This window comes from Ursus arctos, unplaced genomic scaffold (assembly GCF_023065955.2).
Source record: "Ursus arctos isolate Adak ecotype North America unplaced genomic scaffold, UrsArc2.0 scaffold_2, whole genome shotgun sequence".
NCBI lineage: Eukaryota > Metazoa > Chordata > Mammalia > Carnivora > Ursidae > Ursus > Ursus arctos.
The window spans coordinates 25,291,415-25,304,885 of NW_026622874.1; the positions used below are offsets into that span (position 1 = coordinate 25,291,415).

General features: G+C 47.0%; 1 long non-coding RNA gene across 1 annotated transcript; it reads right to left on the bottom strand.

Moving 5' to 3' along the window:
- Nucleotides 1–359: 359 nt before the first annotated feature.
- Nucleotides 360–10,413, bottom strand: LOC130544259 (uncharacterized). Its single transcript, XR_008960425.1, has 3 exons — nucleotides 10,213–10,413; nucleotides 1,901–2,821; nucleotides 360–444 (listed from the first exon to the last, which is right to left on the bottom strand). It is a non-coding gene; the product is annotated as an uncharacterized LOC130544259 (long non-coding RNA).
- Nucleotides 10,414–13,471: the final 3,058 nt, after the last annotated feature.

Consider the following 13,471-nt stretch of genomic DNA (forward strand, 5'->3'; position numbering starts at 1 on the left):
AGGTGGGACCAGCCCCCAGTCTTCCACCACCTATCACTCCATCCCACCAGGGTTCAGAGGCCCCCTCTGCTCTCCCCTGAACAGCACATCTTCCCTCTCTCCAGCCCATGGCACTAGTGATCACTCATCAAATCCGTCCTCAAGCTTTCAAGATGCCACTTGCTCCTAATTTCCCTCCCACCTCACTGCCAGCTCCCTCCGGTCTCCTGTCTAGGCAGCTCCTTCTCTACCCCTGTGATATTTTCCGTGGCTTTGGAGGAACCTTGGACTTCCCTGTGCCTCTGGAAAACTAGGTCAGGCCAGGGTGGGCACTAGAGTGGATTTGAACTCCTGAGGCCAAGACTTACCCACTGTCTTGGGCTGCCTCCTTGGAACAGGACATACAGCAGACCCCCTGGGCTGAATTCTCTCGGCAGCAGTGACAGACCTCAGGTTGACATAAACCTACAAGATGAGGAAAATAAATCTGCATACATATTTTCCTTCTTACATTAACATTCAAGTTCAGCTCGCTTGTGTGGCCCACACCCTGTGCAGTCGGGTCTAGAGTCTACAATGTTCCCAATCCCTTCCTTCTTGTTTTCACTTGAAAATGAAATGTTGCTCTGTGTGCCATTGATCATATTGAGCTTTCCATTTTTCTCTGGGCATTTTTCTCCACAGTCACAAATGCCCCTTTAAAGTCTTCAAGATGGTTTTGGCAAACATCCAGACCCAAACCCCACACTTCCTGAGATTTCACTCCCTCCGTACCAGCAGCCCATCACTCTGGTGTGTTAAACCCAGCAATTCCATACTCTGAAAGCCCTCTGCAAATCCAGCTGCTCCTGTCCTGAGGCTTCCCCTCTTTTCCAAAGTCACAACCTTCAACGGGAAGGAGGGATGAAAACACCTCATGAGCCCCAAATTCCTTCTATTTCTTACTCAGAATGTCTGGGGAGACACGCTCAAGGTTTGTTTTTTACTCTGGACTGGATTATTTTTCCTGTGTGAATCAGCAGAAGTGGGCAGCCATGAGAGACTTGAACAGCATGCTAAACCCTGTCACATTCCCAATTAAAAGAGATGATGGAAATGTGAGTAATTCATAAGTAGTAGAGTACTAGTAAGATATTAGATGGTAACAGTTATTTGAGATGAGCCATCCAGGAGGATGGTGGCCTATCTCCTTTTTAGTCCTGTCTGATCAGATACAGTGGACTTTATACCATAAGAGGAGGGGTCACCAATCCTCATAACGCTACCTCCAGGGAGCTCACCAGGATACCCCCTACCTTCCAGATGGTGTCTGCAGACATTGTTCCGTCAGGAGAGCATCTGTTCAGCCAGGTAGACTAAACTGCTCTTGGATACACCTTTGTTTTCTCTGATTTTCCACTCTTAGGCCCTTGGGCTCCTGTTATATCACCAAAGACCTGCCCCTCCCACCACTAAATAGCCAAGACCTTCCCACACAAGCGCTTCTTGCCCAGTGACTTTGCTTCATGGCTTTGCAAAATAACAAATGCAGTTACCATTTATTAAACAGGGTACACATCTGATTTAATTTGATCCTCACTCTATGCTGTGATATCATTAACACATTATACTTTGGAAAATTGGGACTGAGAGAAGTTAACTGCCTTTATTAAAGCCCCAAGCTAGTAAGTGGGAGAGCTGAGATTTGAACCCATGGCTGTATCATGCAAAAGCACATTCTCTTAACCATTTCATTAGCCCCCTCATAACTTCAGAGCTAAGAACACGAGTGGTTTACCACAAACTAAAAACTGAGCCCCCTCACCTTTATTCTAGGGAGATCAGGTAAGGAGCCAAGCTGCCCTGCTCAAGCTACAAGCCCCACTTAGGTTGCTCAGAAAACATCTGCTGCTTCTCAGACTTTCAAGCACATGGGAATCACCTGGAGATCTGGTCCAGATGCAGGGTTCTGCTTCTAGGTACAGTGAGCCCGAGAGTTAGCATTCTAACGGCTTCCAGGTGCTGCTGTGCTGCTGGTCTACATACCACACTCGGAGTATGAGGTCTTACGAGTCTGGCGATCTGGCTCCACTAACTATGAGCAGCTGACCAGACAACCACCAGGGCCGGCTGGAGATGGGCTTTCTGGGCTGGAAGAACAGCAAAGACCTAGAATTCTCAGCGTGGATGATATGTGTGTGCAGTCAAAGGATGTCAGGCGATCGGCAGGGCTGGGACCCAAGGTACATGGAAGAATGCAGTAGAACACAAGTCTTAGAAAACAAATCTGGAAGGGAAAATTTGGCCTGAGAAGAGCCTCGACTATGATGCTAAGGCATGAAAGAGTCAAGTTTACACATCTTTTTAACCACATCTCTTTTATGGTGAAATTATCCATTTCTGCTTCTTAATATCTATCCTCGTTAATAAAAATAAGATGTGAAGTCTTGGAATCGTCTTCTTATCCCCTAAATTGCCTTTCACCTGGCCATCCTCAGTCATTTGTAGAGAATGGGGAACACTGGAGTTCTCTGAAATGGGAATGGATGGACTCTATGTTGCAGACATTAGGAATGGCAGATTGGAGACAGGGAGATGGGTTAGGAGGTTGTCCCAATAGTCTAGGGGTGGAATGACGAGGCTGGAACAAAGATGATGACTGTGAGAATGGACGGAAAGCAGAGAGCCATTCTGGAAGCAATCAATCAGACTGTGTTCTCATTGCCACCCTTCTGCCCCATCCTTCTGGCTCTCTTGCCCTGTGCTATTCTTCAGAAGATGGACATCTGTGGACTGCACTATCCAGGCAAGACTTCCTTCTGCTTCTGGTTGAGCTCAGCCAATGAGAGGCACCAGTAGGAGACTGGAGAGGGAAGAAATGGAGGAGAGAAGTCAGGGTATTTCTTTCCATGCCCCCTGACTCTTCACTTCCTCCCTACCTTACCAAGGTTTTGGAAGTGGCTGCATTCATCTATGACCACATCTTTGGTAGGGCAGTCCCTTTTCCATGATGCTTACTGGGCCCCATACCCTGTAAAGTTGGGATGCTATCCTATAGGATGAAATGGCCAATGTACAGTGTTACTTCCCCCAAAGTTAGATAACCCAGGTCCTGGAGCCAAGAGGCAAAGGTGAGAATGACCCCTCTTACTACCTAATAACACACTTTAGGGATTTTTTTTTTCTTCGTCCTCTGGGCTCCGTGACTATGCACACGCTGCTTGTGCCAGGCTTCCGTGGCCTACCTGTATCCCCACAGGGGCAGCAGCTTCTTCTCTGCCAGAGGGCTTTCTCCAGCATCAAGGGAGCTTGTTCCACCCTACACAGTCTAAAGTCAAGGAAAAGTTACTCTCTATGTGGAACCCCTCCCCCAGTGAGGGACAGGATGATTCTTAAGTGTATCCACACAATTTTTCAGAGGGTCTCCAGCAGGACCAAACCCAGTTGCCCAGAGAAATCTGCTCATTCATTCACCCTTTATTGGCTTTTCTCCCTTCCTTGTCTTCCTTCCCCATGCCCTCCCTCCTATTTTCTGGGATCACCTTTCAGATAAACTACTCTCACCTAGGTCCCTGTCCCAAGGTTGGTTTTGGAGGAACCCAAACTAAGAGAGTGCCTTTGGAGCAAGGCTTCCCACAGAGACCACAGTCTGAGCTACATTCCGTTGGAAGCCAAGCTCACCCGCAGCCACCTGGGGCTAAATGGACAGTTGGAGCTCAAGGAGCTAAATGCACAGGAGGCACGTATGTGCCACTGCACTCCCTTCCCCTCCCAGACAACTGAGAGTGTCCCTCCGCCAGTCTAGCTCCATGACTGAGCCCCAGGGTTGGCAGTAATTAGTGATTAATCATTAGATACAATTTATTTAGAGACATTAGTGGCTATGCAAAGCCATGTACCTATTTGTTCTTAGATCCATTCCCTGCCCTTTTCCTGCTTTGTCCTGTATCACAGAGGACTCGTTTCCCACGCTCCTTTGCCCTCTAGAAGGCTCCGCCAGTGGGGGCCACTTGTGCAAGACTGGAGGAAGGGAGAAGCCCAGGGATTTCTCCTCTTCTCTCTCTGCTGTGAATAGCATCTCCAGCTGTTCTTCGTCTCCCCCATGACTCTAGCTCCCCCTTGTCTTTTCCTCCCATCATGGTTACAGCTCCCCGGGGACAGCCCCGGCTTCCGAACTCTGGTAAGACACCCCCCTCCCTGGGTCCGGGGGCAGCAGCTTCCTGCTGTGCTGGTCCCCAAGCTCCCCCAAGCCCATTTGTCTCTAGCTCTTCCATTGTCTGTGTAATTAAATACCCTCTGTTGAAAGACTAAGAATGGCTTCTGTTTTCCTGAATGGATCCTGACGGATAAAGTGACTTGTCCGTGATCACACGACTGGTAAGTGGCAGAGCACGATCAAACCAGTTCTGCTGAACTGAAAGCCCTCCATTCTGTCCCCCGAATGCCATCCTGCCACCCTAATTGCCTTGGAGGGCTCCAGGCCTAGACTTCTCACCAGCACTTCTGCTTCCCACTGGACCTGCGTATCTGTCCAGAGAGTCAGGGTTTTCATATTCGGATTCAAGGCTTATTGTGGAAGTGACATGATTGGCCTGGATCAGAGCTCATTTAGGACCTAAAACACAGCAATTACCAGGCCTGGAAGGAAGGCCTCACTTTGTTTTCGCTCATTTTCTGATTTTGTTTGTCCATGTGCAAGAAAATCTCAAGGCAATTTAGAAGTCCCCCTGCCCCACCTGACCACATACAAATACACCTCAAAAATCCTCTGGGTGTGAAAGAGAACTTACTTACGCAAGACTTAGAGTAAGGACAAGACGTGGCCTCAGCCAGTGCACCCACTAGACCGCGAAGCCCACCCCACTCCCACTGTCTCCGGAGATTATATAACAGCTCCCAAGGACCCCACCGTAATTGGCTTGGGTGTAGCTGTTTCTCTCCAATTCTCTTGCTGGGTGGAAATGATGAGAAACAGCACGTTCCCAGCTCCTCCGAGGTAGCTCTCTGTGAACCCAGACCTGATGAGCACCACACTGCAGAATAATGAGATTTCATCAATCGGTGAAGAAAGAGGTTATGTAATGGGAATCAGCCCATTAGCCATAACAAAACAATTGGGGAGGGTCAGAAAGACAGACAGCTCTGTTCTGAGCTATCCATTCGGGTTCTGAGGCGGGTGGGGGTGGGGATTAGCAGCCCACTACAGAGGCAATTCTAAATTATTCAACTTGACTGTCCCCTTCACAGTGCCAGGAGGCTGGGGGCCTCTGAGAAAGGGCTTTTCTTTCCCCACTTTTCAGAAACTCCCCTGTCCTCAAACCAAGCTCAGGCCTTGTCTTTCTACTTCCCTCTCTGACCTCCCAGAACAGCTATTACCAGCACTGCTGGTCCTTAAATATTTCTACCTGACTCAGAAAGGGATGTATGCAATGGTCAGAAAGGGTGAGAGAATGAGGGAGAGAATGAGAGAACAAGAAAGCTCTCTATGTCTTAACGGCAGCACAGAAATAAATAACGAGCTTTATTCACCAACCTGACAATAGAATGAGCTCGCGTACAAAAGCCCATATCCAAACCAGTTGTTACAGTAACTCTGTCAGAGCAGGTGGATGACAAAGGATTACCTCACACACATACGCACACTCACTCTCCACAGACAAAAGTGAAAATCAAATACAGGCAGAAAAGACAAATCAATACTATCAGTAAGTACCATAGCTCGTTAGATATTAAAATCTCCCAAAGATGTTTTGGGGCACCTGGGTGGCTCAGTCAGTTAAGCGTCCGACTCTTGGTTTCAGCTCTGGTCATGATCTCATGGGTTGTGAGATCGAGCCCCATGATGGGCTCCCTGCTCAGTGGGGAGTCTGCTTGGGATTCTGTCCCTCTGCCCCTCCCCCCACTTGTGCTCATGCTCTCTCGCGCGCTCTCTCTCTCTCTCTAAAATAAATAAATAAATCTTTTCAAAATAAATAAATAAAAATTAAAAAATAAAATCTCTTGAGGACATTTTAAAAGTTCATTCTGAGTTCCTGTCCCTAGAAACTGGGCTTTAGTGGCCTGGGGTGGAGCTTGGAGGCCACATGCAGGCGAGCCAGGCAGCCCGGCTCTGGGCCCAGCTCAGGTAACCACCATATCCTCCCAGGAAGGCTTCCCTGGGAACACCCTCTCCTTCATTCATAGAGAAGTGGGGAGCCCTTCAGTTCTATTCGCACCCAGTGCAAGGCAGTTCCAAGAATTGAGAAAGAATGTCGCAAGAGGAGGAAACATAATTTGAGATTTTAAGATTCACGCATTTTATGTATCAAGCACTTACATAGCATACCTATATTCCAGGCATTTTTCTAAACACTTTATAAATGTTAATTCACATCATTCATGCAACCCTGCTACCAATTCTCTGAGGCAGGTACTATTATTATCACCCCATTTTTGAAGAGGGGCAAGGCACAGAGGGGTCAGTAATTTGCATAATATCATGTAATTAAGTGCTAGAGCCAGGATCTCAACCCAGACACCCTGACTTCTGAAGGCACACACACACACACAAACACACACGGGCGCACGTGTGTGTGTGTGTGTGTGTGTGTGTGTGTGTGTGTGTGTTGCACACAGGCCTTTTGAAAACCTGTGCTCAACAAAACTGAACTCCTTGAGGCAAGGATAGAGTGTTAGTCACCCGGGCCACAGAGCAAACCCCCAGTAAACACCACTAGATGGAGGGCCCGCTCTGTGCCAGGCTCTGGGCTAGATATTTTCACATCGAGTTCCACATTAGCCCTCACCAACCCTGCCTCAAACATGCCTCCCTGTTCTCTTTCTTCCTCCCTCATGGAAAGGTGACAAGTCTCAGACTAGAAGATATTCATAGGCACATCCCTGCCATGCTTTTCAAACTGTTTCTGCCTTCCCCAACTGGGAACCATTTCTGCCTTCCATCTCCTGGGATCCTAGGACACACTTTCCTTGACAGAAGAAAAGAAGGAGGAATGGGAGGTCCTAAGACAGGAGGGGAATGGAAATGCTGGCCTGAGTTCGAGCTTGAAGATGTTGGGGGGATGTCAGGTGTGTGACCCACTGCACCTGACTGCAGTTATCCTCAGCAAACCCAGGCACACTGACTCGCCTCTGCTCCACCTCTTGCCTGTTGGTAACCATCCTGCTTTCACTACACGCAGATCCCTTTATAGGCTGAGGAAAAGGAGCGTCTGAGGAATTATGCTTGGGTGAATCTAAAGTTACACTTCTGGGGCGCCTGGGTGGCTCAGTCGTTAAGCATCTGCCTTCAGCTCAGGGCGTGATCTCAGGGTCCTGGGATTGAGCTCTGCATCGGGCTCCCTGCTCTGCTGGGAGCCTGCTTCTTCCTCTCCCACTTCCCCTGCTTGTGTTCCCTCTCTCGCTGATTGTCTCTCTCTCTGTCAAATAAATAAATAAAATCTTTTAAAAAATTAAAAAATTTAAAAAATAAAGTTACACTTCCCAGTTCAGAATGCGACCATGGCACCTTTTGCCACCAAGATAAAGTCTAGAATCTCCTGCTAGGCTTCCAAGCATTCCCTGGCCATGCAACAGTTTAAACACACTCTCATCCCTCTCCATCCCAATACCCCACGATGGCCTAATTGGTCACCCCGTTTCTATTTATGTTCCCCCCAGTCAATTCTCAATGCAGCACGAGTGCCATCCTGCTGAAACGTAAGTCAGACCATGCCTTTCTTCTGCTCAAGCCCTCTGGTGGAGGCGGAATTCCAAAATGGTCCCAAGATTCCTGCCACTAGTGTGGGTGGGCCTGGTTTAATCGGGTGAGTCCTTTTAAAAGAAGGTCCAGAAGTCAGAGACAGAGGAAGTCAAAGCAGCAGATGTGTCCTCAAAACCAGCCGTGCTGTGGAGAGGGCCAGGTGGCAGGGAATCGCAAGTGGCTCTGGCAGCTGAGAATGGCTCCAGGCTAACAGGTAGCAAGAAAGTGGAGACCTCGGTCTTACAACAACAAGGAACCGAATTCTGTCAATAATCAGTAAACTTGGAAAAGGATCCCAAACCTCAGAGGAGACTGCAACTCCCACTGACACCTTGATTCAGCCTAGTGAGATCCTGAGTTAAGGACCCACTGAAAACATGCCAGAATCCAGACCCTTGGAAATGGTGAGATAACAAATTTATGCCATTTTAAACCCGTAAGTTTGTGGTAATCTGTTACACAGCAAAAGAAAACCAATATACCCTCCATTCTTCCCTTCTCACTCAGACTAAAAGTTTGAACCCCCAACCTCCTACCATTTTTGCTCTAGTTCACTCTGAGCCAGCCACGTAGACCAGGTATACACACACCTCAGGGCCCTTGAACCTGCTGTTCCTTCTGCCTGCATGCCCTTCACCAAAGATTTGCATGGCTCCCTATTTCACTTCTTGGCACCTGGTCCTTGCACCCACGCCACCCTGCTCACCCTCTGTACCATCCTTCTTTGCTTTATTCTTCCCCAAAGCTCCCTACACCTGCTAATATACCACAAACTCACTGACTTACTCATTGTTTGTCTCTCACCATAAGAATGGGAGCTCCCTGAGGACAGTGATTGTTTTTCTCTCTTCTGTTCACTGCTGCATCCCAAGCACCAAGCAAATACCTGGTACTTACGTGTTGAATAAATGAGTCCCCTTTAGTCCTAAACGTTCTCAGGTGTGTAGACATTATGTACTTTTCAAGGCCTAAAAGAAGTGTTACTTCCTTTATGACATCTTTCCTTCTCCAGCCTCATATACCTCCAACCTCCTAAAATAGCAATAGTCAGTGCCACAGTGCTCGTTTAGCAGCTAGGTATACCCAGAAGTGTTTATGGGGCTTAACAATTGCTTCCCAGATTTAAGTCTCTAGTCTTCCTCATTTCTTTTCCCAGCTCTACCCTGCACTAGGCAGTTGGCTTCTTGAGGGCCATTTATTTATTTTAAAAATAATATATAGAGTGCCTAGAAAGTGCCAGGCAATGATCTCAGGACTGGGGATGCTAGGCACAGTCTATGATCCCCTGGAAACTGCAATTGCAATTTAATGGGGAGGGTGGGGGTGGAACTACACTGTTGTAGTGGGTTCCTTAAAGCAAGGTACAGAGCTGAGCAAAGTTGGTCATGAAATACCTGTTGATTGGTTGATTGTTTGAAAGTGGTTAAGCTCTTTGTATGTCTGGGTAGAATGGGAGTGGAAGGAGTGGTGGGAGTTGGGGCTGGATTGGAGAATGGACAATGTCTTAGTCACGGTTCTCCAGAGAAGCTGAACCAATAGGATATAGAGAAACAGTGCATTAAAGATTTACTCTAAGGAATTGGCTCACACCATTATGGAGGCTGAGAAATCCCACAATCTGCTGTCTGCAAGCTGGAGGCCCAAGAAAGCCATGGTGAAGTTCTAGTCCAAACCCAAAGGCCTGAGACAGAGGAGAAAATGATGTAAGTCCCAATCTGAGTCCAAAGGCCCAAGAACTAGAAGCAATGATGCCCGAGAGCAAGAGAAGATGGATGTCCCCGCTGGAGCAGAGAGCAAATTTACCCTTCCTCCACCTTTTTGTTCTACTTAGGTCCTCAGAGGATTGGATGATGCCCACCCACATGGGTGAGAGCAATTTTCTTTATTCGGTCTATGGATTCAAGCACTAATCTCTTCCAGAAACACCCTCCAGATACATCCAGCTCTCTAGGCCTCCCTTAGCCCAGTCAAGGTGACACATAAAATTGATCATCACAGATAGCATTGACAAGTAGCACATGCCATCTGAGTGTTACATGAAAGAAGTAGCCGTATCCAAGATAACGAAATGATAAAGTTCTCTCTGTCCTAACTCCTTTTGAGATCCCCACGCATGTCAGAATGAGGGGAAGACTTCAGGGAAGTACTTTGTTGGAAAGTGCTGCTAAATTTGCCACAGTTCCCAAGGACCTCTCTCCTGGGGGAGACTTACAAGAAGGTTAATGAGACAAATTACAGTTCACAAGAAAAATTAATGGAACAAATTACAGCTCCCACTGCTGCAGCTGCTCTCGGGGCCTCAACCTCTATGCAATGTCTCCTTCTGCCACTAGCAGTTGCAGATGCTGAGATGTTCCTTCATCTTCAGTTAGCACCTTTGCTGGTTTCATGCTATCGGCATAACTTGGACCCTTGGGCCTGAAGGTCTGAGCCCTATTCACCTTGCCCTTGGGGTTGCTGTACTTGTCCATTTACCATCACAGTTAAGGACGGGAGGTGCCGAAGATATCACCTACCTCCTTGTCTCCGTTATAACAGCAACTCTACCTCTCCAGATCATCAGGGTCAATCATTCCTGCCAAGATCGTAACTTCTTTCCTGCTGATCTCTGGACATGAGGAGCCTGAATGCCAGGTGGCAGCTGAAGTTATGGTTCAAGGAGTTTCTTGCTGAAAATGTTCCCAGTTTGGAGATGGGGACCTTTAACCTTGCAAAACCCAGAGCTGTAGGCACAGAAAGCATAAATTTTTTATGAGAGCCATTAGGAGTGATCATAAGTAGGGTCACTCCTGCATCCTTCTTGGTCTCTGAGCCATGAATTCTTCCAACTTGGGATATAGCACCATAAATGTCTTTGATTCCAGATGTATTTTATATCCTAGATTATGATACCTCATCTTCAAAAATATCACGTCTGAGCTGGAGCTTCAGCTCTTTCTTTAGTAGGCCATCCCAAAGCTCTCCCATCCTATTGGCTTCTAGGTTTTCCAGCATGAGATACGACCGATATATTCCGTGGTGATGGATCCACTCCTGTACCTCCCTTAGCGGATATCCTGATCCGATGTGACTTTCTGTGAGATCTTGTGTACATCCTCAGAAGTGGCATTGGCAAGAAAGGCAAATCCACACTCAGAATGAGTATCGATTCATGTCAGAACAAATTGCTGGTCCTTCCAGAGTGAAAGAGACTCAAGGTAGTCAACTTGCTACCTGGAAGAATGGTGCTAAATTGAGGGTAAGTGTTGGTTTCTCTTGCTGTAAAGTTGGACATTTGGTAGCAGTAGCAGCTAGATTAGCCTTGGCAAATGGGAGCCCAGGTTATCCTCAGTATCTGCCCCCATGGCCACCTAATTCTTATTCTCACTATACCAGCACTGTAGTGGCTGATGACAGGAACTGACTGACATCACCTGTTTGGGTCATTTTATCTACTTGCTTGCTTAGTGTCTCTCCTGTTGTAGATGCACTCTGATGGGTGTTAGCATATGATACAAAGGTATTTCTAATTTTTACATGTTCCCACATGTCCATCACTATGCCTCTACCCCAGCCATCCTTGTTCCCAGCATTCCAATCTTTCTCCTTTTAGGTTGCTGATCAGTTGGTCAGATGATTTGCCACTACTTCTAAGTCTATATATATCCTGGAGCTACTTCTCTTTCCACACAGAGTGGGTGGCCAGATGTAATACTTGGAGCTCCATCCACTGGGAGGATTTTTGCTCACCTCTGTCCTTCTAGGCTATCTCTGAGGGAGGCTGTAGTACAGCCACTGTGCATATTTTGGCTTGAGCCCAAACACTAAACTCACACGTCTATAATCCAAGATTGGGCTTTTCCTTCTCTGTCAGCTAGTCATAGAGGCTTCTCCCATATGGCTGTAAGTGTGAGCTAAGAGAGGGACCCTGGTGAAATAATGGTAGATGATGTGAGATCTGAGCTACCTGTTCATGCAGCTTGCATGTGCCCTCTGGTTCTAGTCACATTCAATCTGATGTACCACTTCCACCTTACAATGAACTATATCCATTCCAACTAGACATTTTGGGACTGGGAAAATGACCACAGGTGGGTCCATAAGACTCACAGAAGCACTGAGAGCTAGACCTTGGCCAGAACTTGATTGACTAGGTAGTCTTCCTTTGCCTACCTTAACTGGGAGACCTTGGTGATATTTCAGGTAACTGAGTATGTGTCAACTCAAACTCTATGTCTAACTATCTATAAAATATTTGGGTATTTTCCTTTCCTCAGAGTATAACTATCAGAGTGAATCTTTATGGATCTTTTTGGGGGAAGGACTGGTGGCATCATTACTATGCATATGTGCAGAGGCATTACAGGGTCCTTCTTCCTGGGGACACGGCCTCTCCTTCAATCAATGGGCCCTGTGTCTGCAAACTAGCTCAGATCCAGAAACCAAATAAGGGACCCTTACTTTTTGTGAGGTAACTGTCCTGATCACCTATCCTTGGTTTCTTTTGCTGACACAAGTTGAGTAGTACTCTTGTTTGCTGCTCATATATTTTGCCCCTAAGGATACAGTGCTCTATTAACCATCTCCACAACTCTTTGTGGGTCAGGCCCCTTTGGCTACCACTCTGAACTTGACGGTCACTACAATAATTGTATCCATAATAATGACATTACAATTATTGCATTCATAAAAAGCTTCTGAAGGGTAAGTACTGCCACTTGGCCTTGGCTGTGCTGGAGTCCTATTTCCTCTGCTATCAATGAGCCTAGTTCTGTAATGGTCCCTTCTACCACCAGCTCTGGCCCATAGAGATGAACGAACATCAAAACAGTGATGTTGGTGCCTCTCTTGTCACTGCATTCTTTAAATGGTGTATCTTCATCTAGTGGTTTCCCAGCCTCACCTGGTATATCCATTCAGCATGTCTCCATCCCTGAGTCTTTTAATTTCTTCTCTACCACTTATGATGACCATGCTGACATTTTGACCTCATGAAGGTGGGCCATCACTTTTTGAATGCTTCTAAGAGCCATTACAGCAGCAAGTTTACACCATCTGATTAAATTACACGTCTTATGAGCATTTCCAAATCAGTGTTTTCCCCTATTCAATCTAACATTCTGACATTCATGATTAAGCACTCTCAGAATCTGGTCTAGTGTACTCCTCTGGCTCCTTCCAGTACATGCTGGCTTGATGTGGGAGATAGTTTCCCCATCTCCCCCTTTCAAGCTACATGTCCCTGACTGGGTTTTTCTGTGACTTAACTCTAGTTATAGGCCTAGTGGCCAAGAGGAAGGAGGGACAGATCCTGAGGGAAAGGGAACACATTCTGTCCTGCAAGGATGAGGTCTTTGCATTGTCTTCAAGCAAGGATGGGAGTGCTAGCTTCTAACAGGGATGATGGCCGAAGTCCACAGCCTCAGAGAGTTTAAAGAAATCTGAGACGTTGGGGGACACTGACACAGATATTCATGTGGCAGGGTCCCATCCTTTCCCAACCAGGGTCCCGACCTTGGCATAGCAGACCTGCCGTGTTTGGGAATTTAGCCTTCTTTAGAGATCAGCCATTCTGACCATTAAGTACTGGACCTTAGCCTCCGCTTTCTCTGTACTTCTTCTGTAGGATGAAAGCCTCTTTGTAGGAAACAAGGAGGCTTTCACATGGTTTGAGTTGGATGTTAACTGCTCTCAGTCACTTGCTTTCTTTTTTCTAACACTTCATAAAGCTTAGCAATAGCCATCTGTGGAAGTAGAATAATGGCCCCCCAAAGATTTCTATATCCTAATCCTCAG